This window comes from Streptopelia decaocto (assembly GCF_964273445.1).
Source record: "Streptopelia decaocto genome assembly, chromosome: 8".
NCBI classification, from domain to species: domain Eukaryota; kingdom Metazoa; phylum Chordata; class Aves; order Columbiformes; family Columbidae; genus Streptopelia; species Streptopelia decaocto.
Genome location: NC_138662.1, coordinates 13061336 through 13086959, shown reverse-complemented (window position 1 = coordinate 13086959; position 25624 = coordinate 13061336). Strand labels below are relative to the sequence as shown.

Genomic DNA, 25624 nt, shown 5'->3' with positions numbered 1-25624 from the left:
GAAGCAGATCCTTTAAACAAACACATCCTGACTAAGCTCTTCTAACTCTTACCCAATCCTACCCCCAGGTATCCCCTACAAGCAGCAGCACTTTGCTGCTGCAGGACCAGTCTTTCAACAGCCCAGGGCACCGGTGCCTGTTTCAATCCAGTTTTTGTATGGGGAATCCATCCAATTCACCTCCTGGGTGAATTTTGCTACAATTCCCCACCTGCATCCACACACCTGCACTGCAGAGAGGGCAGCTCTAGCACTGGAAACATCCAACACTGCTGAGATCTTCTGCTCTCTCTGGCTTTTCTCCTTGGCAGGCTGCAGCACACATTGCTCACAGTTTTGGGGACCCTCACACATAAAACTCAAGCCTGGACGACCAGCACAACACACTGTCTGGGCAACCCCCCAAGGATTTCAGTGTTGCCAACCACATCTTAACAATGTGCTTTGAATCGCAGTGATCACAGCAATGATGGGAGCTGCCAGACAGGGCTTGCACCAGTTTAACACTCCACATCCTCTCCCCCCCCCATATAGATCACAATATAGAAACAACCAGAGAAATACAGGATTAAGTAGCCCACCCTGAATGATCTCCCCTCTATGGAAACAAAGCAAAGCCTTCCCCAGCACAGGAATGGCACAGAGGGATGCCAGCGCACCGATGCTGGCTGCCTGTCTCCCAGGACAGCACGGCTGGGGTGGGACAGCACACAGCTTCCGTGGGGCCTCTCACCACCAGGCACAGCAGCCTGCACATGGGGCACACAGTGCTCCAGCCCACTGAGCCACTCCTGCAGCTGCTAAAAGCCACCCTACACTTTTATTATACAGATAGAAACGTGGTGCAGAAGTCTGCCATTCACTTCACCCAGCAATTCCTCCACAGGATCAGTCCCCAGCAGCACAGCTGTTCAAACCAGAAAGCACAGGGCAGTGACAGAAACAGCTCCACTGACAGTGAAAATAGAGGTTTGATACCACATCACAACAGCTGCCTTCCTGAAGATGTGATACTCTCCAGATGTGGAAAATTTAACCCCTCCCTCTGCTTAACACACACTAATTGGTCAGCAATCAAATTCCTACAAGGTTGGTGCATCATCATGTTGAAATTAAAAGGCTTACACTGATCACAAATTTTAGGAGACTATGTATGGTGAACTGTAATCTTTGCTCCTGCAGTGATTTATTGTGGGCAGCATCTCACTAGAGGGCAGCCAGCACATGGCTCAGGCTCCACCACCCCGAACCTCTGCAAGCAGAGAACCTCACACCACACAGCCTTGGAGAGCTCCAATATAAACATACAAACAGTACAATAAAATTTGCTCAAGTAATGGTGTGATGAGGAATTAAAAATTAACCCTATACTATGGATGTGGTGGCTCAGACAGGCTTGGGCTCTCTAACAGACACACACCTTGTTGCCAGTGCCTTGATTGTTCAAATCAGATCACCAGCTCCAATAATTCAAGCCTACTTTTGATGGCTTTCCCTATACAAGTGTCAAATACTTAGTGAACAATGGAGGTCTTTCACTAAAACTTCTAAATTTGTCCTCCAGACAGAGGCAGGGAGTTATTCAGGTACACAAAGAAGGAAGGAAAAAAAAAAAAAGCTGCATTTTTGTTTTCTTACTTCTGCCAGGCAAATATAAATCAATGAACCAACAGCATTAAACAGCACAAAAACATCCCTTATCCCCAGGAAAGTCCTGCTCTTGCATGGGAATATCCACAATTTCATGTACCAAGCTCCTTCATGCCAGCCAGAAACAGCAAGATATAACCCCGTCAGTGGGAGATTTGCTCTGTGTTTTAGGTATTTTCTTGATAAATTCTTTCCAGGGTGTAATTGCCTTTGTATGGCAATGAACTATTATCCTGTTAGGAAATACCACAGGAAGAAGGATTTAACATAGGTAGTGTAACTTCTCACCAGGCTTTAATAACCTCCAGTGGGACTGATTTGCTTATATCAATAGTTAATCAGATCAAATATTCCCAACAGACCCTTTTCTGATGGCACATTATTTATGTGAAGGACCAGCAACCTGACCTAAAGCTTACTGGAACCTTTCGGTGCTGGATCAGTCCCTCCAATGCCAACAGATGGTTCTGCAGGGGCTCGAACCCAGCACAGCGCCACAGATGAGCCCAGCTCATCTCAGCAGTGGCTACCCTTCCATCAGTTCTGCTCCCTCTTTTAACTGACCAAATTGTTTTATTATAGCCCAAAGTCTCCACAAACTATCTAATAGAAGAAAATTGATCTCTGACTAGAAAGGAACATAATTTAAAATATATCACAAAAAAAAAAAAAGGATTGAGTCTTAGGAGAAGAATGATTTGCCTCCTTATTTTATAAACTGCTCTCAGCTCTTCCAGGTCACCATGGTTCCAGTTCCACACACAGACCTAATTTAGACCCCGAATGCCTCCTTGCATTTAAGGAGCAAAACATACTGCATCCAAGAAATTCCTTGTGAGAAACCAGTCTTGTCCACAGCCACTATGTAATTGACCTTTTCCTGATTTGTGTATTTTGTGTTGGCAAGCTAGAATTTGTTTCATACACGTTTTTCTAGTCTGTCCCTTAATTCACCTGAAATCACAGTAAGATGACAGGACAGAGGTCACCCTTTACTGTCACTGGAAAGTGAGCCCACAGCAATCACACTGTGGGAAAGAGTTTGCAGGGCAGCACATGAAATCATTGCTGGAGACACCTGTAGCAACTTAAACCCTTGGAGATAATGAAAAGTTTCCCAGGATAGCCTATTATTATTTTACCATTCCTTGAACAGGTATTTTCACTCATATTGACATTTATGTATAGATTAGAAATGAGAAAGCAAGCCAGTTTGAATTAAAGACCATCCTACCACTTTATAAGCAATACTCACAAGCCAAAGCCTCAGATTTTTTATTTGACTCTCTAACTCCAGTAATTTAGCAGCACTTATTGATTTTAAAAGAATGGACAAAGCTAAGTAAGCAGGATGCAGTGGCAGCCAGGAGTAACTGCTGAGCAATAGAAAGGACTAAGGAAATATAAAATCACTTAATCACTGAAAGATCGGAGAAAGAGTTGATGTCTTCCCCCACTTGAATGGCAAACTTCCCAGCAGTTTAGAGATACCACTTAAAACCAAAAGGTCTTCCACTGGAAGTCTAGGCAAGCCTGGGTAGAAAAGGAAAATTGGCCTGTATTGTCCAGAGGCTCAAATATTATTTTAATTTATTCTAAAGACAATTTTTTATTAAAATGTAGGAGGGAGGAGGGGTGTGCATTGTTTGTTTTACTGAAAACGTAACATGGCAGTTCCCCTGGTGCTCTCATGCCCAGTACAGAACCATGGACACTGCCAGGGCTGACACAGGGACTGCAGTGCCTGGACCCACTGGGGAGCCAAGTCCATCCCAACATCATCCCCTTCACTGTTCTCTCAGGGGAACCCCACCAGCAAGAGGCTGCAATACAACAGTAGAGGGCTGAGGCAACATTTCAGGGAAATCTTAAGTTCCACATGTTCTGGATAGGCTTTCTGAAAACCTAGCTCCCCAAAAATGATCTGCTGCACATGGCGAGGCAAAACCTCCCCAGCCCTGGGGTGAATGGGCACAACACAACCTTCACCCTGTTGTAACACAGCAAAACCTGTCCATCCTCTCCTTGGAATAGGGCTGAATTCTACTATCTAAAAACCAAAAGAAAAAAGAAACAGTGTATGGGGAAAGGATTAGTGTTAGAAATTAATTAACACATAATGCCTAAACAAATGAGTTTCATCCCAGTTTTATTCACTCCATCCCAGAGGGAGAATATCCCTCTTATCAGAGCAGCAGAGAAAGTGAAGGCAAGTCTAATAAAAAGACAAGCTGGGCTTCCGAGAGTTGTTATTTTTAACTAATTCTCCCTTTTTGTTCCACATTATTTTAATTAAAGGGTTGAGATTGTAGTAAGAGCCCAATCATGCACCAGCATTATTCTGCAGCACCCTGCAAGGCAACAAGGGTCTTGGCTCAAGTTGCTGAGTGCAATTTCTAAAGAGGCTGTTTTGATACACAGCACAATTTGAAGTCTTTGCCACGTCACCTCAGAAGAGGAAAAGCCCATGTTCCTGCAGAGCCATGGCTGTTGTATAAGTTACCTAGAATTATGTTATCCATATGATGTTTTCTAACCAGGTACAGAACAAATGTGTGGCAGTGGTGAGGCTAACAAGATACCTCTTGCTTTCTTTTAACATGACACATCCAGAGTTAGGGGTGGAAAAGAATTACTGAATTTACATCTGCTCAGGATAAGCATCCTGCATCAGCTGGGGAGAAGAGGGAGATCTAGAGCACAGTGACAAGAGCTCACACACGTACAGACTCACTTGACATCCTTAGCAGATTCCACATCCCAGCTGCTCCCAGTTCAACCCAGGGTAGGAGACTTCAGCTGGTCTCACTCCCAGCTGCACAAGACAGAGCCCAGAAGGATGTGCTGGGACCCCAGTACAAGGACAAGGTTTCACAAGAGACAGGAAATCTCAGCAGTCAGTGGCCTGGGGTTGTCATCCCCAGGACAGGTGATGGTGCCATTTCTGAGAAGGGATCACATCACATGGAGAAAGACAAATGTCCTCCATGCACCCAACAGAGAGTGAGTGTTAGAAGAAACCCCTCCTTGAGGCAGTGTCCCCATGACAAATCTCACATGGGAAGGGCATGCAAGGGCAGTCACTGTGCTCAGGCTGCTCGGAGCTCTTCTCCTTGTGTCTCATCATGACGGAAGGAAACAAGGGGCCTGAAGTTGCAGTCTCCATCAGTTGTCAACCACCAGTCAGGAATGGGCCACAAAAGCTCCCACTAACAACAGCAGTGAACAAGCTACATAAAGTAGCTGTCCTAAAAATTAAGGGAAGGATGTGCCCCAGCCTTGCACACTGTAAAGAGCTGCTTGGCAGGAGGAGCTCATGGTCCTGCAGCCATACATTTTCAAACACTTATCTCCTCCCAGCACAGGAAGATTTAATGCAAAGAGCCAGAACAGCTGCCCTGGGAAACCTCCTGCCCAGAGATGCAGCCTTGCATTTATGAGCTGTTACTTTCCAAGTTGGGAAGTTATCTGGGTGAGTGCTGGGACAGATCCAGGCTGAGCAGCAGTAGAGCTCAGGGCTGCAGCAGAACTCCCAGCACCCTGGGTCAGTGGCACCCAGCCCCTGACAAGGAAAGAAAACTGGACTTGAGTGGTTTGGGGTAATTTCAAGTGATTTTCTCAGTTGCCACTGTCTTCTCATTGCCCACAAGCCCCCTTCTAAACAAAGCATTGCCCTGCTCTCCACTAGTTTTAAAAAGCTAACCATAAAACCTAGATTCAGACCTAGATTTAACAACAAGCTGTTCCCAAAGGCCATGTTGCACCTCAGGAAAAGCAGGGGCGTGTGAATACGGCAGTAGGGTCCTTCCCTGACACACATCTACACGTACCCCCATGGAAGAGCTAGTTTGCAGTAACAGGGTACAAAGGACCCAAACTCGCATTTTCTGGGGCAAAAGGAAGGAAAAGAGTGTGACACAGGAGGGCAGAGGTTCAGCTGCAGGAACAGAGATGTTCTCTCCAAAAAAGACTGCAATAGTTTCACTTCTCCATCTCTGCATCAGCCAAATTAATCCCTGATGCAATCCCAGTGGGTTTCTGGTGCCTATACATTTTCTGACAAGCAGGGCTGGCCAGTCTTCAGCCCCTGACAGCCAGCAGGACCCTTCAGAGCATGTTGAGAGATTGCTCTGCCAGAGACCTGGTGCAAGTGACAGCAGGACCTTGCTGGAAAAACAAGATAACACCACACAGCACCCTATACCTTAGCTAAGGAGTCCTCAGCTGGAGACTGCTATCTTTAATTCAGATTCTGATAAATTATCATGTTCTTGAGCAATAATCGCTAAACCCATAGGAGGAGAACTTTATGCCAACAGCAGTGAGTCATTCCCCTTGCATACAGTCCCCAATTCCTTTCACTCCCCCCTTCCAGGATTTGATTCAAACCAGCCTTTCTGTTTTCAAGGCCTCTTATCTGTTCACTTTAACCCACAGCTCACAGGGCTGCTCTTTTTTTTCAGGGGGTGAATGCCACGTACCAGCTTGGGCTGTGGGTTTAAGCAACAGCAGGGAGGTACAAGCAAACAGCTTCTGTAATCACTGGTCTGACAAATATCTGCAACCTGAATCTGAGCTGCTCTTTGCAAGAGTGTCCTACAGAGCTGCAATTTAATTCAGCCTGAATAAGCACCTATTCCCCCTACCACCTGTTGATGTTTTAGGATGAGCCATACACAAAAATAAAAATGGACATATTATAAAATGCATCTAAAGTGCAACATTTTTATTTAAGATGAAAGGAAATTTCAGCTGTGGGATCTGTTCATTTTCTGGGACATGTATGAAAAGTTTAGCACTTTTTGCAAAAAAAGGGGCAAAAGAGCATGGTCATGGAGAAATACACTCAAGACAACTTAAACTGAAGGAGAAGGTGGGAAGAGAAAGCAGCCCCCTCCCACAGCACATTACTTAACCATCTCACTTGCAAATGAAGAAAATCCTGTTAAACAGGCTCAAAGCTAGTCTCTCCTAGTGCAGTTCACTGAAACTATAGGAATTTGCCCTCAAAACTTTCCTTCTAGTACCAATGTCTATACTTTGAGATCAGAAAAAGCATTTAATAGATAAAATTAACACTTCCAAAAACTCACTTTGATTAAGTTGCCCACAGGGAATCACATAATTACAGGACGAAAGATAAATCTTTGTCTGGGATAATGCACAAAGGAGAAACACATTATAAAGTTATCATCATTTGGGCTCCTTTCCATTTGCCCTCTGAGATTCAGATCTCAAAGATCTCAGCTACCCTGAGAGCTACAAGCCTACCAAAGGAAGAGCAGCTATTGCAATATCAAGACTCCAGGAGTCTGCAATTTAAGACATGAGAAGAGAAAACAAAACCAAAAGGGCCACAAGACTGCAAGAGCTACAAATGTGAAAATACTAATTCCCCACCATTACCAGGGAGAGCAGGAGCTACAGCAGCCTCTAGAAATCCAGTGCACAGACAGTAAGGGCATACAAAACCCATTCTTAAGGCACAGACCAACCACTAAATGACAAGGGTCAGGATAAAAACTTCCTCTATGGACTGGTTAGCCCATAGTTGTTTTGTATCAAGATGCAATTGTCAGCTGGTTCCTGTCCCTTAAAATTACTTCCATCTGCCTTCACCCAGACCAATAGCGAAGCTTCTGGCATAAACAAAACCCCTACAACCGAACATCCACTGTCTCCCCATACCCCACCATGTTTTCCTTACTGAGAAGGGCACTTTCCATGCTGCTCTACAGCTCTGCAGGCAAGCTTAAACAGTCCTGCCGCATATTTTTTGCACCATGGAAGAGGGTGGAGGCAGTTGCTCCCCAATGTAATCCTTCTTTGTGTTACAGGGAGAAAAGTTGAAGGATGACTCCTGCCTGAGTCCTGCCAACTTCACTAATAGACAAAGGACATGTCCCATACAAAGATTTGCAGCAAAGCTAGCCAACACCTGGGAAAGTCCCAGGCATTTTCTATCTAGGACATGCTGCTTCTCCATCCCACCTGTTGTCATTCCCTCAGACACAGGAGCTTTGCCCTCAAGACCTCCCACTACACACCAAGGATTCTTGCTGTGTCTTTTAAAGCACTCAGCAGCCAGATTCAGAACAAGAACATAACCTGTTTTGCTCCAGGGTGGCAATCCTGGAGTGCTGGACTAGATACCTGAATTACACAGTGATATTCAGCTTCGATGTACTGTGAAGATGCTTCTCAAAAGAATAGGTTTGAGTTGATGTATTTTGCAACTGAGTTGTCACCAAAAAAAAAAAAATATAGGAAGAATCATATTCAACATCTACTCCTTTTAACAAAGTATTTCAAAGATAAACACTTTCCTACTCCACTTACCAGATAGATCATGGGCTGCCCTGCATGGAATGGTGTAACACAGAGGGACATAACCACCTGCATCACTTGAAGCTGCAATTCACTTCCCATTGCTCAGGAGCTGGTTTGTAGATCATCCATCTGCTATTCCTCCTGCAGCAGATTCTGCAACATTTAACCTACAGCAAGGCAGATATAACCCTTTCTACAAAGGCATATGTGCTTAGCTTCAGCATGTAAAAAGTGGAGTGTATTTTCAATCCAACATACCAAGCCAAAATAGAACACACCTTGTTTCAAAGCTAGATCATAAATGCTGTTCCACCACTACAAAGACCTTCTCACAGACCCCACTCCCTTCTCTATGGAGGAAGTGAAGCACAGACCAGTGGCCTGATTCTATACAAAAAGCAAGTTTCAGAGCTGAGAGCACAGCTACGTCTCAGCTCAGTGCGCCATCCAGAACTCCACCACCCTCATCCAAACAGCTGCACTGTACTGAACTAGCATACAAAAAAATTCCTGCAGTAATCATGCCCTTGTAGCTTTTTTGTTACTGTATACTCCAACTGCTGTTGAAAAGATACTCCTGATGCAGGCTCTAGGTTCATTTAACAAGCCAACTAATAATTGTATTTCATTTCTCAGACTATTTGCATGTAATTGAGCAGCAGCAGCCTGGGCTCCTGCTGTCTGGGAAGAGAGAGAACTCATGCCAAGGGGTAAGTGCATTGCCTTGAGCCAGCTGGTCCTTCCAAATCACAGAACACATCTTCTAGGAAGCGGGAATCCCCCTGTTCTGCCCTCAGCAGGAACTGAAGCTTCCAGTTGCTCTTCAAAAGACAAAGGAAAAAAAAATAATAATCAACATGTTTCCCAGTACTTACTCCCTTTCTGTTTTTCCCCTTTTGTAGTTCTCCGAAATAACAGAAAGACACTTAAATGAGATGTACACACACATGAACCAAGTTAATTAATAGCCTCAGCCTAAATTGGTGAAATCAGCATGCCTTAAGCGATGATTTAGCAGTTCACCACACTGAGCTGCCAGACTTTCTCCTTCCAAGCAGTCCCTAATCCCTATACTAACATTCGGCTCCCTGCTGAGGAGCCACTTCCAAAACTCAAGCTCTTTGGGGATTTTGTTCTCAAGACAAAAGCAGGAGACTGTGGAAGAGATGAGCTCTCCAATCCATCTTCATCTTCTCTTGCAAGATGTATTTTCTCATCCTATATGAGGAAGGAAGGCAAAGAGGGGAGGGCTGGGAAGGTGGAAAACTTTTCTCAGAGCTACACAGTTGTGTTTATCCAGCACACTTAGGTTCCAATTTTTGGCAACTCCTGTCCCCAAATATCTATTGTGCACACTGGAACAGACCGATGACTACTCTGAAGACCTGGAAGTCAGTTGCTGTCAGGGTGATCATCACTTCTGCCTGGGACAGGTCCACATAGCAGAGGTGACAAGGACAACTAGAAAGACTGGTGAGCTGTGCACAAGTAACAAGGAGCCTCCTCCAGACACTCCAGCCTCCCAGAGGAGCCACTGCAGACTTTGCAGAAGTTCTTCCTCATGCTGAGCAGCAGGCAGGGAGATTAAACTCAGGGAGAAGAGGGGAGAACTGGAGCTCAGCCAGGTCCTGCTCAGCGCATCAAGGGGTAAACTCCTTCCCCAAGACCTGGTTGATTCCTGGAGATGAAACCCAGCTGCTTCTCACCACATGGGGAAGAAGCAAACCAGAGCTCTGCCCACATACCCGACTCTACTTTCCCACTTCATTTCCAAGAAGAGCAGCGTGGACAGCAAACCCCTGTTCTTTGCCCAGTTGCAACACAACCAATCTTTGCTGGGACACAGCCAGTTAAAGCACTGGGTCAAGGAGTGGACGTGGTTACAGCAAAACTCCAGTTGACATAAGGCAGCATTTTGGTACACTCTGACTAAAGGAAACCATCAAGCAGTTATGCACAGAAAGCTGCTCCAGCACTCACCCAGTTTTTATCTGGTTATGAGATTTTTTTTTTTTTCTTCCCCAAGAGGATTAAAGCAACAAAGAGGGAGCACAAAGGGAGAGGTGGGAGGACTGCAGCAGCATGAGGGAGATGAGAAACCAGGGGCTCCTGGCCTTTGATGTTTGGATGATCACATCATTGCAATTACTATGTTGAGGGCTCTGCTGTGTCACTGGTAAATAAATCATCCAAGGAAATTAACTGTGAAGGGAGCTTGCACCACAAGTCACAGCGGGTGAATATGATAACAGAGAAGTCAAAGCATTTCAAACAGAGGAAAAATGCCAAAATGCTAGGAAAACAAAGTAACATATATTTCAAATAATTTCTGTAACAAATATAAAATCTGGGTAAGTGCCTGAACAGGAAAGATCATGGAGACTTTAGATTCATTTGCTGTTCTTTGGGAAATGAAGCCATCAATTATTCATATGTACTCTATTTGAAATAGAGAGAGAAGGAAGAACTCCAGAATTTGCCTTCTACAAGGATGAGTCTGGCACTTGGTTTTCTGGAGACAGCCGTTCTGATAAAGCATTAAACACCACACAATGTTAATTATCTTTTTTATCCCCCAAAAACCATATGTTGGCTCTTCTCCCTCTCCCCTCCAATCACAATAAATGAGGTGATGCATAATACATCATGATTACACAGTATTTCATACTCTGTTGTTTCACAGACTGATCTAAAAATGTCATCTTGAGTACTTAATGATGATCAATTGATATGAATTCGCTACTATGGCTGATGCTCATTTTACATGCGAGTAAACAGATTCATATAAAGGTTAAGACTTTTGGCCAGGACCAAATAGCAAGTCAACGTCAGGGCTAGGAGCAGCCAGGGCTTGCACCTACTCTATTCATCTACAGTACCCAACACAAAACACCCTGAAGCCCATCAAGCAAACCAAGCATAGGAAACATCACTGGTAGGGGCAGCATATAGGAGCAGATGGGATGGAGCAGAGGGTAAGGTACTGCTGACCCACGGATCTTTGACCATTCTTGGATCTGTGGCCTCCTGCTCTCAGTCAATCTCTCCAGGCTCAGCCAAGTCTAATTTCCTCTTAGCTACTTGCCCTAAGCACCACCTCATCCCTCCCTCCACGTGCTCCCAGCCCACAAGGCTCCAGAAATGCTTTCTAAATGCCTGCTTTGCAATTCAGAACATCCTTAAACTCCTCCATCAGCTCAGTATTTGCCTATAATCCCCTTCGGATCTAAAGTGTTTATATAGTATTACTTGCAAGATTTAACTCAAAGATGATTAATTTGGTTCTGTGATTTTTGGCTTCATTTTGATTTCAGTGCAACAACAGAAAGACTAGTTTTTAGTATCTTTTGGACTTTGCCTTGAATCAAATCACTTATGAATTTCACAAGCAGATTTACAGCCCTGAAGAGGACTCAGCCTTTTTTTTTTAAAAAAAAAAAAAAACAAGCTAGTTCTATTTCTATCCACCCCTCTTGTTTAAACCCACCTAGCAATGGTGAGAGCACAGATTCTATTATCACATTCATAATAGCTGTATCATGTTCATTTTAGATCAAAATCCATCCCATTCTACTTACAAGTATGTAAAACCCAGAGCTGGTGTAGGAGAGCAAACTAAAATGAGAACAACAGTTAAAGCGATGGCACCCACCAACATGAGCCAGCACAGCACCTGCCACTGCCCTGCACCCCATGTGCCCCACGGTAAGAGGATGCAGAGGGAGCTCCTTGGCACAGCTCTACACCCCCAGGGCAGGATTAGTGCAGTGATGTCAGGGCCAGCTTTTGAAAGAGCTCATAAAGATGCCGCAGCCCATTCCTGGGAGCAATCAGTGCACTGTGGCCAGCACAGTGCTGCTCCTATCCATGATAAGAGCTGCCATGAAGGGAGGATACACACACAACGTATTACATCATTTAATACCTCTGTTGGGTGGAAGACTAAGACTATTTATATAGATTCATGCCTCTGCTTTGAGCAGAGCAGGAGTTTTACCACTTGCCTGTCAGTACCCAGAGCATTCTTCCAACAACTTCAGAGCAGCTGAACCATAGTTAGGGCCAGATGTGTCCCCTCCTGGCTCAGGCAATAGCCACCAAGCTCTGCTTACACTGGTAATTAGAATTCACACTTTGAGGCATGAAGTGGTATCACATATGGGGTCATGAAGAAATGTTAACCCACAGACAGGGTCAGTAGGTGTCCTTCCTAGGCTGAGCTAATGACACCAACCACTATCCAACCTGGAACCACAGATGATGTTCTCCTGGTTCCTAGTTTTCCACGTTGCTTAAAAAATAACCAGCTAGATTCTTAGAAAATATTACTTTAATGGTTCTTTTTCCTAGAAAAGATTCCTGGTTGTACTATTACAGGAACATATTTGGAAAACAATAGATCAAATGATGCGAATAAGTCCAGCCACGTTCAAATGAATCCAAGTAAAGGTGAAGTCAGAAGTGTAAAGTTCTAATTACCTTGAATACAAGCCTACTAGCAACAGAGCTTTAAGGTACACTGTGCTGGTTTCAGGGTGAACCTTGAAGTATATGGAATGAGGATCTCTGTTTAACTTCACCCTGCAGACCCCTGGCTATATATACCAGCTGTATACATACAAATTTTAGAAACAAGTGCTGTGTACCACTGGTTCAAATCTAGTTGTCCTTTTCCTGCCAACTTCTTGGCTCCTGCCATAAAGCTGGGAAGTTCTGGGGCTGTTTAGATGTTGCTGGCTCACAGTCTTAGCTGGGTGACCAGGGGCAACCAAGTGTTCCACATGGATACCCGGCCTGATGTTGCTACACTAACACCACAGCTCAAAGTCTTTGCAAAGATCCTAAGTAAGGGTACAAAGAAGACAACAAGAAAACAAATGAAAATGTAGCTTTAATTTGTTTTCGACTGCATGCTACAATTAGGGTAACACAACAAACACACATTGCAACATTATGCTCCCTATGACCACAGCCTTGGGAAAGGTGATGCTCTGAGCTCACATCTCTACTTTCTGTCCTGAGTGGCTCCACAGACAAACCAGGTACTCTGCACAGGCACAAAATAACTGCAGTTAGGCTCTATGCCTACTGACAGAAATGTTTTAAACATTTGCTTCAGTAAGAAATATGGCAAATGAGTAAAAAATAGTTTTTATTCTATTCTTCTACCAGAGAAAGAAAAGAACTTGCAGCTATATTGCTTTTCTGCATTACTGTCAGCACTTGCATGCTGAAAAAAAAACACCCTTAAAAAAGTGTCTATTTTGTGGAGTTCCCATCCATCAAATAGCATTAGAAATACTCAGGGGACTCTGCTTTGGCTTTACTGTTATTTAACATGGAGATTTGTTTGCCCCACCCCACTCTGCACTTTGTTTTACAGTCTTGGGTAGCATTACACTTTGAGCTTCAGTAGCACCAAGGGGGGCTTCTATTTAAAACCTTCTTTACTGCAGGAAATTCTGTTACATGACATTTTTCAAAAGTATTTTTTTGAGGAGAAAAAGGTGTCAGATGATTTGGTGCCTTCTGAGACATGCAGATGCAATGACCCAGAAAAAAAGCACCCTCTAATGTTTAGGAATACAGAGCATCATATTGGAGAGAGGAAGGAAAAATGTCAAGCAAAATATTAAAAATCCACAGCTACTGGTAAAGTAGCAGGGGGAAAAAGGACAAGCATGAAGATGTGACAGCCAAAAGATGTGAAATTCTTCATCTTAGCTTACTTGTGTACTATTAAAATACACACACATAATCACACACAATATTTCCCCCTGGGAACCCCAAATTTATGCCTAAACTGTACAAGAGGACAGCACAGCTGTAACAGAGAACAGGCCTGTAATTAGGTCTCTGTTGTGCCATCAACAAATACAGCATTTATGAACATACATCCCCAGAGATACAATTCCCACACATATACAGTTGAAAGCTCATACATCTCCTGTTTGCAGCCTCACCTTTTTATGCATTTCATTTTGGGTTTGATTATTAGATGCCCACAAGCACCTATTAAGCAGTCAGAAGAAACCATGGCAGAGCAAATCCCAGCTCTGCTGTTAGACAGGTCCAATAAACCAGGAACAAAGAGAATTTGCCATAGCACACCCTCACCATGCCCCTGCGGAGATGTGCATAGATCCAGGAGTGAGGGTTGTGCGAATCCCTGCAAGAGTATGGCACAAGGACACTTGCTCCCCCTCAGTGGCACACCAAGCATCACACCTCTGCTTTAGTGGAACTTGTGAAATTATTTACCATCTTGCTGCAGGGGCCATGGTATGGGACTCATTATCATTGCTGAAGATGCAATACTTATCGCAATGTCTCTTAAACAAGGGATGTTTAAGGGACAGCCCAGGCAAACCAGCCAGGGCTCCTTGGGGTTTGAGGCTGCTCCCCAGACTTGGTATACAAGGCTGTTCCCCAAACGGGAAAATAAAAGCCTACCCCTTTGCAAATCAGGGAAAGAAAGCACAACTGCCAAAGAACTGGGGATGAGATACGGCAGCAAGTGCATGTCACAGCCCATCCAAAGCAGGGTAGATGTCCATTTGGGCCAGATGCTCATGTCCAAAACCAGAAAAAAGGAGCCTGTCCATGAAATGCTGTAGTCCCAGTGCAGACAGCTGTAGACATCCTGAAGACAGGGTGTACAAACACCCTGAGGGGAGGTAAGGTTTCTACATTTGCATCATACGTGTTTCCTACTGTGGTAACCTACTTACCTGCCAGGGCAAAAGACCTTGATTGTCAACAAATCAGAGCAGCAACAAACTGTGTCACAACAAACATATCTAGCCCTTTAACAAAAAACCCAACTCCAAGATTTGTTTGCAGCTTATATTCTTTGTCCTAACCTAAATGAAGTAAAGAGGCTATTAAATCCTTTTTTGGACCTGCCTTACAAAGCCAGAGCCTCTCTCCTCCTTCTCTCCAAACATCCTCATAAAGTAAAACCCTTTTGGGAAAAAAAATCAGTGACCTTGTTGCTCTTCCCTGCCAGTGGCTCAAGAAACACAAGCATGATACTTCTCTTGTTTCTGCCCTTGGCAGATACTTCCCTGGGGATACGTTGTATCTACCTGCATTGGACTCCATTGCACAGCTATGAGAATTCATATTATGTAAATGCACAGACATGAAAACACCAACTGATTTAGTGTATGTTTTTGCTCTTCCCTTTACAGTAAGTGGCAGTGCAGTAGTAATTCAAACACTGTCATTTGGTGTTCCTCTTTTTGAAGTGCCCACACCAATTTTAAAGCAGGCAGGCTTGGCCTGAAATGAGCCCCACAGAGGTAGGTTTTCCTTTGTCTCAGTAACACAGGAAACAAAACAGCTACAAAAAGACCCAGAGACCACATGGTGATGGTGCAGGGGTGAAGAGGGAAAGATTAATCTGAAAATATCTTGACAGTTTCCAGAACAACATAAAACAAGGAGGGACAAGATAACACAAAAGTGAAGATTGCAAGCCACAAGGAAAAAAAAAAAAAACAAAAAACCACACACACCAAAAAAGTAATCAATGCGAAGATGAAGTCAGCAGATCACTGCAGGAAAGCAGAGGTGCTAAAGGAGCTGTATACCCAACCCACAGCTGTACTTGCCATGCCCGGGAGCATCTGTAGGAGCAGCACACACACACCAGAATAATGTGGTTGTAACTCACAGAAACATGAGCAAACGGCAGTTTTCCTGCACACTGCAATAACTCCTTGGATAATTTAGCACAGACAGACACTGTGCTATCATATTTCTCCTCCCTCAAAGCTGCAATGTCACTTTTTCTAGGGGTGTGTATTGTTTTAGATCTGGCTTCGGTTTTCTTTAATAGAGAGAGACTCCACAAGAACATGTGCACCATGATGCACACAGTGCTACAGGTACATATAACAGATTGAAAAGTCACCTCTGAACTATTGTAAACCAGATGCAAGGACAAATATATACATGTAGCTACCACACTGGCTAGCATTTCAAATTTGAAAACCCACAGTCTTGCAAATTTGAACCTAAATTCCAATTGAATCCATCAGACTTTCCTGAACTATGGATTCAGCAACATTTTTATAGAAATAGCAGCCCCAGGTTCATCAGTTCAGAGCAACTCTGAAAGGCAGATAGTGAAACCTGAAACTGTTTGCAGCTAAGCAGCTCAGATGAGAGCACCTTGGCACACACCCCATGTATCAGCATCAACATGCCTGGAAAGTCTCAAGAATTCGTACTGCATTTACTACTACCAGGTACTGAACAATCAGCTTTCAGAAATACAGGGACATCTGAGCAAGACTGTCTCCTTATGCACAGGGCTGTGCAACCACCACAACCCTTTGCACAAGTGACTACGTTTATGGGAACTGCTGGAGTGCATCCATGCAGTTATTCCTGCATGTAGGTGTGCTCCTGCACACACCGATGTACAGTCCCCATGGAGCAGATGTGCTGTGCATCCTTACCTCAAACATCCCAATGGTAGGTGTTTGGCTGTTGAGAGAAATTGCCTTTACTCTGAGGTAGTGAAAGACATTGTCCAAAAGTCTGGGGCTTAGTCCTGGCTCAGAGCCTACATTTACACATCCCTTTTTGGAAGGCAGGGACCAAGGCCATTGGATCGGTTGTTCAGATGTATTATCAACTGCAACTACAGAGCAGCACCAGACAAGTACCTGCCTGTCAATTCAACACCAACATGGAAACTCCTCCTTTCCTGTCTCTTCTGCTATTTGCATTCATTTCATGCAGCTCCAATTCATACAAGCCTCCTGCTTCACTGCACTCAGATCTGGGGAGCTGCACCTGTCTCACTTGGCTGTCCTCTACCCCCAGGTAGGTAATAGACTGCCAACACCCCCAGGAGTGCCAGGATCCATCAGCAAAAGCAAATCACTGCTTGCCTGCCAGTTATTTCATCAGCTACATCTCCAAGGCCACTGAACAAGGGGTCATGTTCTGTACCTTCTGGTGACACCTCTCCTCCAGGACTTGTCATCTTCCCATTTAATTTTAAGCAAGCAGGAGAGGAGTGCAGGAGGGTGAGTTCAAACACAGCACTCTGCCTAACATAACGGCTACGTGAGGAATCCAGGTTTACGTGCAGAGACTGTCAAAACAAGGGGCAGAAGAATTAGTTTACACTGCAGAGCTGTGCATACATTTTAAGAATGTACAATCAGCTTTATGTTAGCAGTTTTTCCTCCTTTAAATGAATCTTTAAGATACATCTGAGGGGGGGTTACTCCTATCTGACCACCTGTCATTTTAAACCAAACCAGCCCCGCTCAAAATATGCTTAATCCCAAATAACTTGTACAGCAAAAACCAGGAGATGCCCAGGGCTATTTCTGGAAGTGGGGCCTCAAACCATTTTGCAGACAGGCTGCTGTTTTCTGGACAGACATCTCAAACAAGCACCCCTGTGCTCATGCAGAAATGCTCCCCTTACCTGCTCCTCCACATGTACCATTTTCATCCTACTTGTATACACAGAGAGGAACAGAATCGGGAAGATTAGGTAATACCCCTGCCAGGGTATTCTTGTTTGTTTTTTCAATATTTCTGTGAGCCAACTAGGACTTTGGTAAGCAATGACAGTATTTAAATGGTGCTGACTAAAGTAATTCAATTAAGACATCATGCCTTTAGAAATACCTGTTTAATTCATGCTACAGCTCTCTTTTTCCCCCCACGCTGTGGATTCAGCTATTCCGACTGTGATCCTCCACACAAGCCAAACACATAAGAATTCTTGCACCTCCAGTGCATGGAGACATGACAATATTTGGCCTTTTTCCATGGAAAGGCGTAAGTAAATTGGAGTTTTACCAGGACTCAAAGCCATTTGGATACTTCTGGACACAAGCCAGTTTTTAACTAACTGGGAATCAAGAAAGAAAATTTATTGGAAAAAAATCATCCCAACACACACAGGACTGCTGAAATATCAGCTTCTGTTGTAAATGGGATATTAAACTACCCAGTTCATTCAGGTTGTTTTCTATAGGCTTCACTTGAGACTTTAAATTTTGTACAAAGTTTTCAACACCTTCACAGTGGTCAAACCGAAAGGGCACTTAACATGAGAAGTACACAAATTTAATGGTGCACCAGTATAGCAGCACAGAGCTCACTATAACATAAACATTACAATCTTGCTAAGGCTCCCAGGAAAATGCACCGAGTTAAAGCTACTTGTTGCTTCTCACTCAAACCCTGTGGGTTTTTTTATCTGAGAAAAGGAGTACCTTGCTTTGAGACTGTGATTTCTTGAGAAGCATAGTGTCTCTCACTAATTCTGTCCCACAGGTAAAGTCACCCAGATCCATTTTCAGGGCACAGACAATACAGAGGGACACTCACTTTAGTCTCTCTCTGCTTTTGCTCTTCCAAACTTGCTCTCAAACCACCCCACACCTCTTCTTTTATGCAAACTATCAGATTATATGCATGAAAATAAACTATTTAGCCCCATAGTGGCAATCTGCTTGCTCCTCCTGACCAGCAGCTAACTCCACACTGCCAATGGGACATGCTTATCAATCCTCCTGAAACAAAGAGCCAATTAGAGCAACCTTTGTTGAACCATGGCACAGCCCTTAGTGAAGGGAGGCCACCCGACAGTTGACAGAATGGTCTGTCAAGGCTTTTTCTTCAGGAACAACATGATCTAGTACCAAGATAAGTGTTTAATTATCCACCGCTATACAATAACTTCCCACTTTGCACCATTCAACTCTACATTTTGATAAGGAATCTGCAGCAATCCAAGACATGAGTCTAGTTTGATGATGATTTGACCAAGCACTGTTGGAGGAAGAAAACATGTTCTGCCCTGACAAGAATTAGCAACACCAGCCTCTGCACCCAGCCCTCAGTACCATGCAGGACAAGCTTAACATTCTGCTGCTTCTACTGCTCTTGGTTTGACAGAGCTGTGCAAACAGATAACAACCAACCAGCCAGCTGACTTCCAGTGTTTCAGAAGTTGGAAGCTAAAACACTAAAGGCCTCAAACTGCTTCTAACTCAGGTCAGTTCCAGCAGTTTAACTGGTCAGGTAAAATAATTGCAGAATAACTGGTCTGGAACATCCCGCCTGTACCAGAGCCTCTGACCAGCTTTGGGGTGTCTCATGCAGACAAGAGGCATAAAAGCAGAACAGGAGCAGTACAAAGAGCTTTTGGAAATGTTTTGACAACAACAGTTACAACCCATCACACTCTTGTGTTACCTCAGCTTTAACAAGTTTCTCCACATCAGCTCCCCTCCCTGCCTTCAGCCCACAGCAAATGTTACGGCTTTTTTTTTTTTTTTCATCTTCTTAAGACCATTCACTACAGGCTAGGAGCTAATTTATGGCAATTCATTAGGCTACTCTAATCTAGGCAACAACAATTCATGCTGTAACTTTATGAAATGAACGCTTCACAAAAATACTACCCCACCCTTGCAAAAAGTTAATTAAGGATTCTTTTACCTGCTCTCAGAAGATCACAGGGCAGATGCTGTCAGACGGGTTTGCCTTCTGTTACTACCAATTTCAGTAGCAATTCATCTCTCCTAATCCCATTCTGAATATCAGGTACTCACACAGACATATTAAAATTAAATAAAGAGGTTTGTTGTAGCCACCCAGGTAGGAGCATTGGTTCGAATGGAGCTGGCAGAGAGGAAAAGACAACTTAGCATACAGGGATGACTGGCTCTTCCTAAAATCTGGAGGACATACTGTTCTTCTGAAGACCCCTGGCCCTCCAAATATTTGCTTGAGGTTACTTTATATGCACAGTTTCCTAGAGGAATGGTGAGCATGCAGAGCACATTCCTCTGCTAAGTATCTTCTTCAAAATTTGGGTAAATACCAGCACATTCCTGCCCAGCTCACACAAACAATTAGAATTCTAACTTCAGGAGCAGAGTTTGAAAGAATATCCTTGCTGCCTGGTATTCACTGAAACCGAGAACAACTTAACTGATTTTGTCCTCTGCTAACCAATACTGTTAAACTCTCAAGGTGGACACATTTATCCCAGTAAATGATTACTCTAAACTGTATCATTTAGACAAAAAAAGGTAGCTGTAACCATGCCAGGAGGTTCTAGCAGGTAAAAAATAGTATCCTGTATGTAGAGAACTATCCTTGACAGTAACGAAGCCATTGCTAATGTTACTGTCATTATATACCGAGAATTTATTGGAAAGTGGTACATTTTAATTTGTCTTCCTGTCTTGCTCCATCATCCCCTTGTACACAGGTGTCACAGCTACAGTTTAAATGCTTACCTGAAATAATCACTCACTGAAATGGCAAATGCAAACTTTTGAAATATTTTGTTCTTAAGAAGGGCACAAAGCACCATTGATAGATGCCTCTGAATCCTTCCTCACACAAAATAAGTCCAGACCCTTGGATCCCATCACCGCCTGGTCCAAGCTTAATCTGCTTTAAAGCCGAAGGTCTGCCTTGGACACTTCTCTGCTATTTTTTTGAAACAACTTTCTGGGGCCTGGCAAGGATTTTTATCTGAAGAATTCCTTACCACAAAGCAAGCCCAAATCAGGTTTGTATCAGCTTTCTCAGCTTTCTGTGCTATCACTCCTCCTTACCCTGTATTGAGTAGTTCTGCCTTCGGGTGTGCACCCATCCAACATTTGTCATGGTGGGTTTTTTACACTGCCCTGTGCAAACCCCCCTCTTGCTTTGATGTTTATTTGCAGACCTTGCCTGTGCTGTGAGGAGCCACTCTTGACTCAGAATTGCAGTTCTCTGAATCATTTACTCTAGGAGTTTCCACACCAGTTACAAGAACCAGCTCGCACAAGAGACCACCGAAACATGGAAGTATTTCAAGCAGATCTTTCCAGCTCCTCAAAAAGCAAAAGCACAGAGATTTCACTTGGATTTTAGCTTCCCATGATTTTACTCCCTAGGCACAAGCGTCTTTCACCTTCTTTATTCTTCCACACAGAATTACCCTCTGAATTTAAAGTCACAAACCTCAAGGACAGCCTCTAAAGCTCCACAAACATGCAGAATTCCTCAGTAAAAATAAATCAGTTAAGATGGGCTAACTCCAGACAAGTCCTTTTTTGAGGGGTAGGCTGTGCTAAACCAACATAAGCAGCATCAGGACTGACCCTGGGATCTCCAGAGCTCGGAAGGGGTATGGTGTGAGTTGTGTGGGCCCAGGCAAGACCTGCACAAGAGCCAGTGATATCAGGGACTGAATGCAATATGCAGCCTTAAAATAGAAGTCCCTCCAGCCTGAGGTGATGGTGTTGCTGCTAAAAGCTACTCTTACATCTGTCTTGCCCCAGAGGAAGAAAGCAGGCTACACACAGGTGTTACGATTCATCTACTACAGACTTCCTAGTCAGACATCACCTTCTCCTCCCAAACCTTTTATTCTCTTCCAGAAGGAGATATCAGCTGCTTTAGGCAGAGCAGTACCTCAAGCCTTATCAGACATCTTCTCCTGTACAACAGGAATTTCCACTCCCACCTGCCCCAGGAGGCAGAGCCACCCTCAGGCCCCCTTCCTCAGACCTGGGAGAGTCCCCAGGATTCGATGGCTCCAGGGTACATGACTGGGAAGTGCTGGGAGGAACAGCTGGATCCAGTGTAAGACAGAGATCCCACTCCTCTCCATCCAGCATCCATGCACACACACTCCTGCGCACGTCCCTGACACCTCCAGAGGCCCAACACTGCCACCGTGTTGCACCCAGAATGGGACTTTTACTCAGACATTTTGCAGAGGAAGACAACAGGCATAAACAATAAGTTGCCAGCAAAATCCATTTTAACTACAGTATGATCTTAGCATCCACATGAAGCATCTCTGACAGCCCTTTATATGCAGTACACATAGAGTATATTTTATAATTGCATGCCATACTATCCCATATGAAGCTCACAGGAAAAATCCTGTTTCCCCCAGTTCTCTCCAGTTTGTTGAAAACAACCTACTTGGATACTCATTTTAGTAAGGTGAACAGGCCACTGCAGGGACATCTTGGCAGCACAGCCAATGGTGCCACCAGCAGATGCTGTGTTAAGCCCACCAGTATGTCCTTCTAAATGGGCCTTAATTTTTATAAATAACTCAATTTGCTACTTCTTTGTTACATCTGGCAGTTCTGTACAACTGTACTTTGCAGTCCAAGGCTACAAAACCACAGGAAGAGAGGGAAGCTTGTACTTAAAATCCAGGCATGTGAGGGCCAGGTCTCACTGCATTGCCATTGGAGGGGTGTGGAGAACTACACAGCTTGTTCAGACCTTGATCTCCAATCTTCCTTCTCCCCTAGGAACTTACCTGCTGTTCACTGAAGGCACCTAACAGCTCTACCGCTGAGTAAAGTGTGCCGACTGTTGTTTAAGATTAGCTGTTACAACACAGGCCAATGCACCTGAGCGTTAGTCAGAGACTGAGTAGTTTGTATTAAGTTTTAAACAGCTGGATTACAACTATAAAAAAAACTGACACAAAAAACCCACACACACATTAAATGCAACTTCTAGTACCTCAAAGCAGAGGTTTGGGCCTGTAACTACTTGCTCCTTCATTAGGCACATCTCCAAAAGACCCGTCAGGCAGGAGTTACCCTTAATTCGGGAAACTGAGTCGCACTCTGCAGCCTCCTACCCTGCTCCTGCCCAGGCAGCCAGCATCTCTCCCTGCTGTTTTCACACTTCAGGTCTCAGCTGAGAAAACAGACCACACATCTCCTAGGCCTATTTTCATGCTTTTTCATAAGTAAGAGAAAGGAATAACACAACAACTTTCTTTACCAAGACAAAGAAACAGCCCCAAAAGCAGTAAACATGTTCCACACCTGCCTTCAGCAGGGCTGCACACACTTAGCACAGCAATGGTCTGGGAGCGAGAATCATAGATTAATTTTCCACTTACCTGGACTCACAGGGTGAAACTTTCTAAGGATGAACCAGCAGGCAGTTCATTCCCCGCAGCGTTTCCACACTCGCTGCTCCCCACTTAACACCACTTGTCTTTGTTTCTCCTCTGGCTGCCTTTTCCAGCTCAGTCCCTCCCATGGCTAACCGTTCTTACTACTTTTTTTTTTACTCCACATTTTATTTTAGGACAACAGGACTGCAGAACACCACTAGTATGTAAAAACAAAACCAAACAAGTATAACTTTGCAGAGGAAGTGCCAGACACACAGTCTGCCACACAGCACAACCCACCACCCTGTACTTAAACAGCAGAATTGGAGACAACAACTGCTAAAGCAAACTGGGAGGCTCATTCCTGGTGCCACTAAAATCCCACGCAGCTACGGTTTAGCTGAGAGCAAAGATGACACACTCAAATGTAGTTAAATAAACATACCGTATCTCAGCTGCTGCACAGCCCAGGCTCCATCCAAGTAATATGGGGGAGTTTGAATTAGGGGAAGGGATTGCTCTCACGGGGAGAAGAGGTGTAGCTTGCCCTGACAAGCATATGATGCTGTGACAGAGTGTAACTTCTGAAAGATGAGATGTTAATGCATTACTGACAACCATTTCTGCCATTAAACAACAAAGCTAGTCATGCTGGGTTAAAAAAAAAAAATAGGCTGAGCATGAAGGGGTTAAAATTACTCTACTGACATAAGCTCCCCAATGCTCAAAGTGGAGCAAGTTGCAAGTTAGCAACCAAGTTAACTCGGAGTAGGAGGATACCTTCAATGTACTCCAAAACAGGGTTAATGCTGGAGCTCGCCTTAGCCTCGTTAAATAGTTTTTCCTAAAAATTTCTTCAAATACCTTTGTTACAAAACTTACTTGTTTACTGATAAATTGAGATCTGATATGCCATCTGATACTCTGGACAGTGCAACAGAACATTTTCCTTGTTTCCTACCAGATTTCTTTTCCCTCCAGTTTGATTTTTCACAGAGAGATCTATGTTACACACACACACACACGCACGCACCAGAGACCCTTCCCCTCCCTTCCAAACCCAGCACATACCCACATCCCCCATTGACTAGAAATGAACATCCAAGAAATCCTCATCCCTAAAGACCATTAAAACAAGTAGTGTAGCACATCACAACAAATCTTCCTGTAAGTCTGTAGTAGAGAAGTAAGGGTCACTAATATTTTTAAAAGTAACCAAGGTTTGCAAAGGAAATTTATCACACCAGTAACACCCAGTAGGCACACATATACCCCCCCTTCCTTCCCCACACCCACTGTCAGGTCAATTTGAGAAAGCCCATGGTTTTCTTCTCCTTCCCCCAACAATAATCAGTTCATCTAAGTGACAAACTTAGAAAACCTTAACATCAGCTTCATGCCTACAAAAACAGCTGTACAAGTTTACTGGTGTCCCTTGGATGTCCCAAACTAACAAGGACAGACTTACCAGATTTCAACTTCAATTTACCCTCTATTTCATGGAAACCCATCATTAGATGAATTCTGTCATTTCCAGCAGATACTCATGTCCAATCCTTAACAGTGATTTACTTTTAAGTGCAATAAAGGCTAAAACATGGAAAAGGAGTTGCACTGTTGCCAAGAGAGGCAGACTCACATGGTCAGCATTTGGAAATACTGACAGATAAGCACATAACTGCTTGCTCTTGTGCCAGATAATGCATCAGCCTCAACGCTGCCAAACAGACACCTCCTGGAGCTTCCTATTTCTGCCTCCCATGTAAGTGACATCAGGTGAAGCTGGAAAAGTGATTAGGAACAATTATTCTCCAAACTTTCTCTGCACAAGAGCACAGACTATTAAATCAGATTGAGATGCAACCTATTTTCGAGATGATTGAGACAACAAAGTCAGAAAGATTTCAATTACCTAGATTACAGAAAAAAGCAAAACACAAACACATTTTGGAAGACAGAAGAACAAACCAAGTCTGTCAGCTGTCTGCAAAGCTATTTTGACACTGGAGGAGGAACAAATGATTTGAAACACTTATTCTATTTTATTGTAAAACCGAGTAATATCATACAGAGTCAGGAGTCCTACTACAGCACATCCTTTTACATTTCCCACATTTTACCTTACTGCTCTATATGCAGCTTTCATATGTGGTGCGGTCGTTATACTGAAATATTATCATCACAATTTTGATCATTTAAAATTTGCTTTTAGCCAGGCCCTGCTGTCAGGCAGCATTCCTGCAAACAGAGACATTTCCTTCATATTATGCCCAAGAGGGAACTCAGTGTCTGAGTTGGATACACCTAAATTGCTGGGTCCACAATCCAGAAGAGTTTATAGTTCGTTTTCTAAACCAGGAACAGAAGTCTAATTGAAAATAGAGTAAGGAAAAGATGTTAGAAGTAAGAAGAAGAAATCCCCCAAATCATTAAACATCTGCAGCTACCTCTGTGTACTGGGTACAATTTGGAGTTGCTTCCCAAGCTCCAGACACATATTTCTGATCATTATCACCTTCAGGGACAACATGACAAGTCATGGCAAGGTTTAATCTTACACACACACCCCCTCCATTTTTAAAAATAGTCTTTTTAGGTTTAAGACATTTTACTTTTTACAATAACTCTTTCTTTTCTGGTTTGGTTCGGTCCCAGCTCTTGCACAACAGCTACTGAACATGTGTGCATCTGCTTTCCATAACATCCAAACAGGACTGTTAAGAC

The 25624-nt window shown here is 43.8% G+C and overlaps 1 protein-coding gene across 6 annotated transcripts in view; it reads right to left on the bottom strand.

Moving 5' to 3' along the window:
* Positions 1-25624, bottom strand: part of FRMD4B (FERM domain containing 4B) — a 131225-nt gene that overhangs the window by 98495 nt on the left and 7106 nt on the right. The window contains exon 1 of one of the 6 annotated variants that reach the window (XM_082059773.1): positions 22904-22987. The exons of 4 other annotated variants lie outside the window; for them this stretch is intronic. The gene's annotated coding sequence lies outside the window, so the exon portion shown is untranslated. Of the gene's footprint in view, positions 1-22903; positions 22988-25624 lie in introns of those variants that run through there. One more of the 6 variants, XM_082059775.1, reaches the window with a different exon arrangement.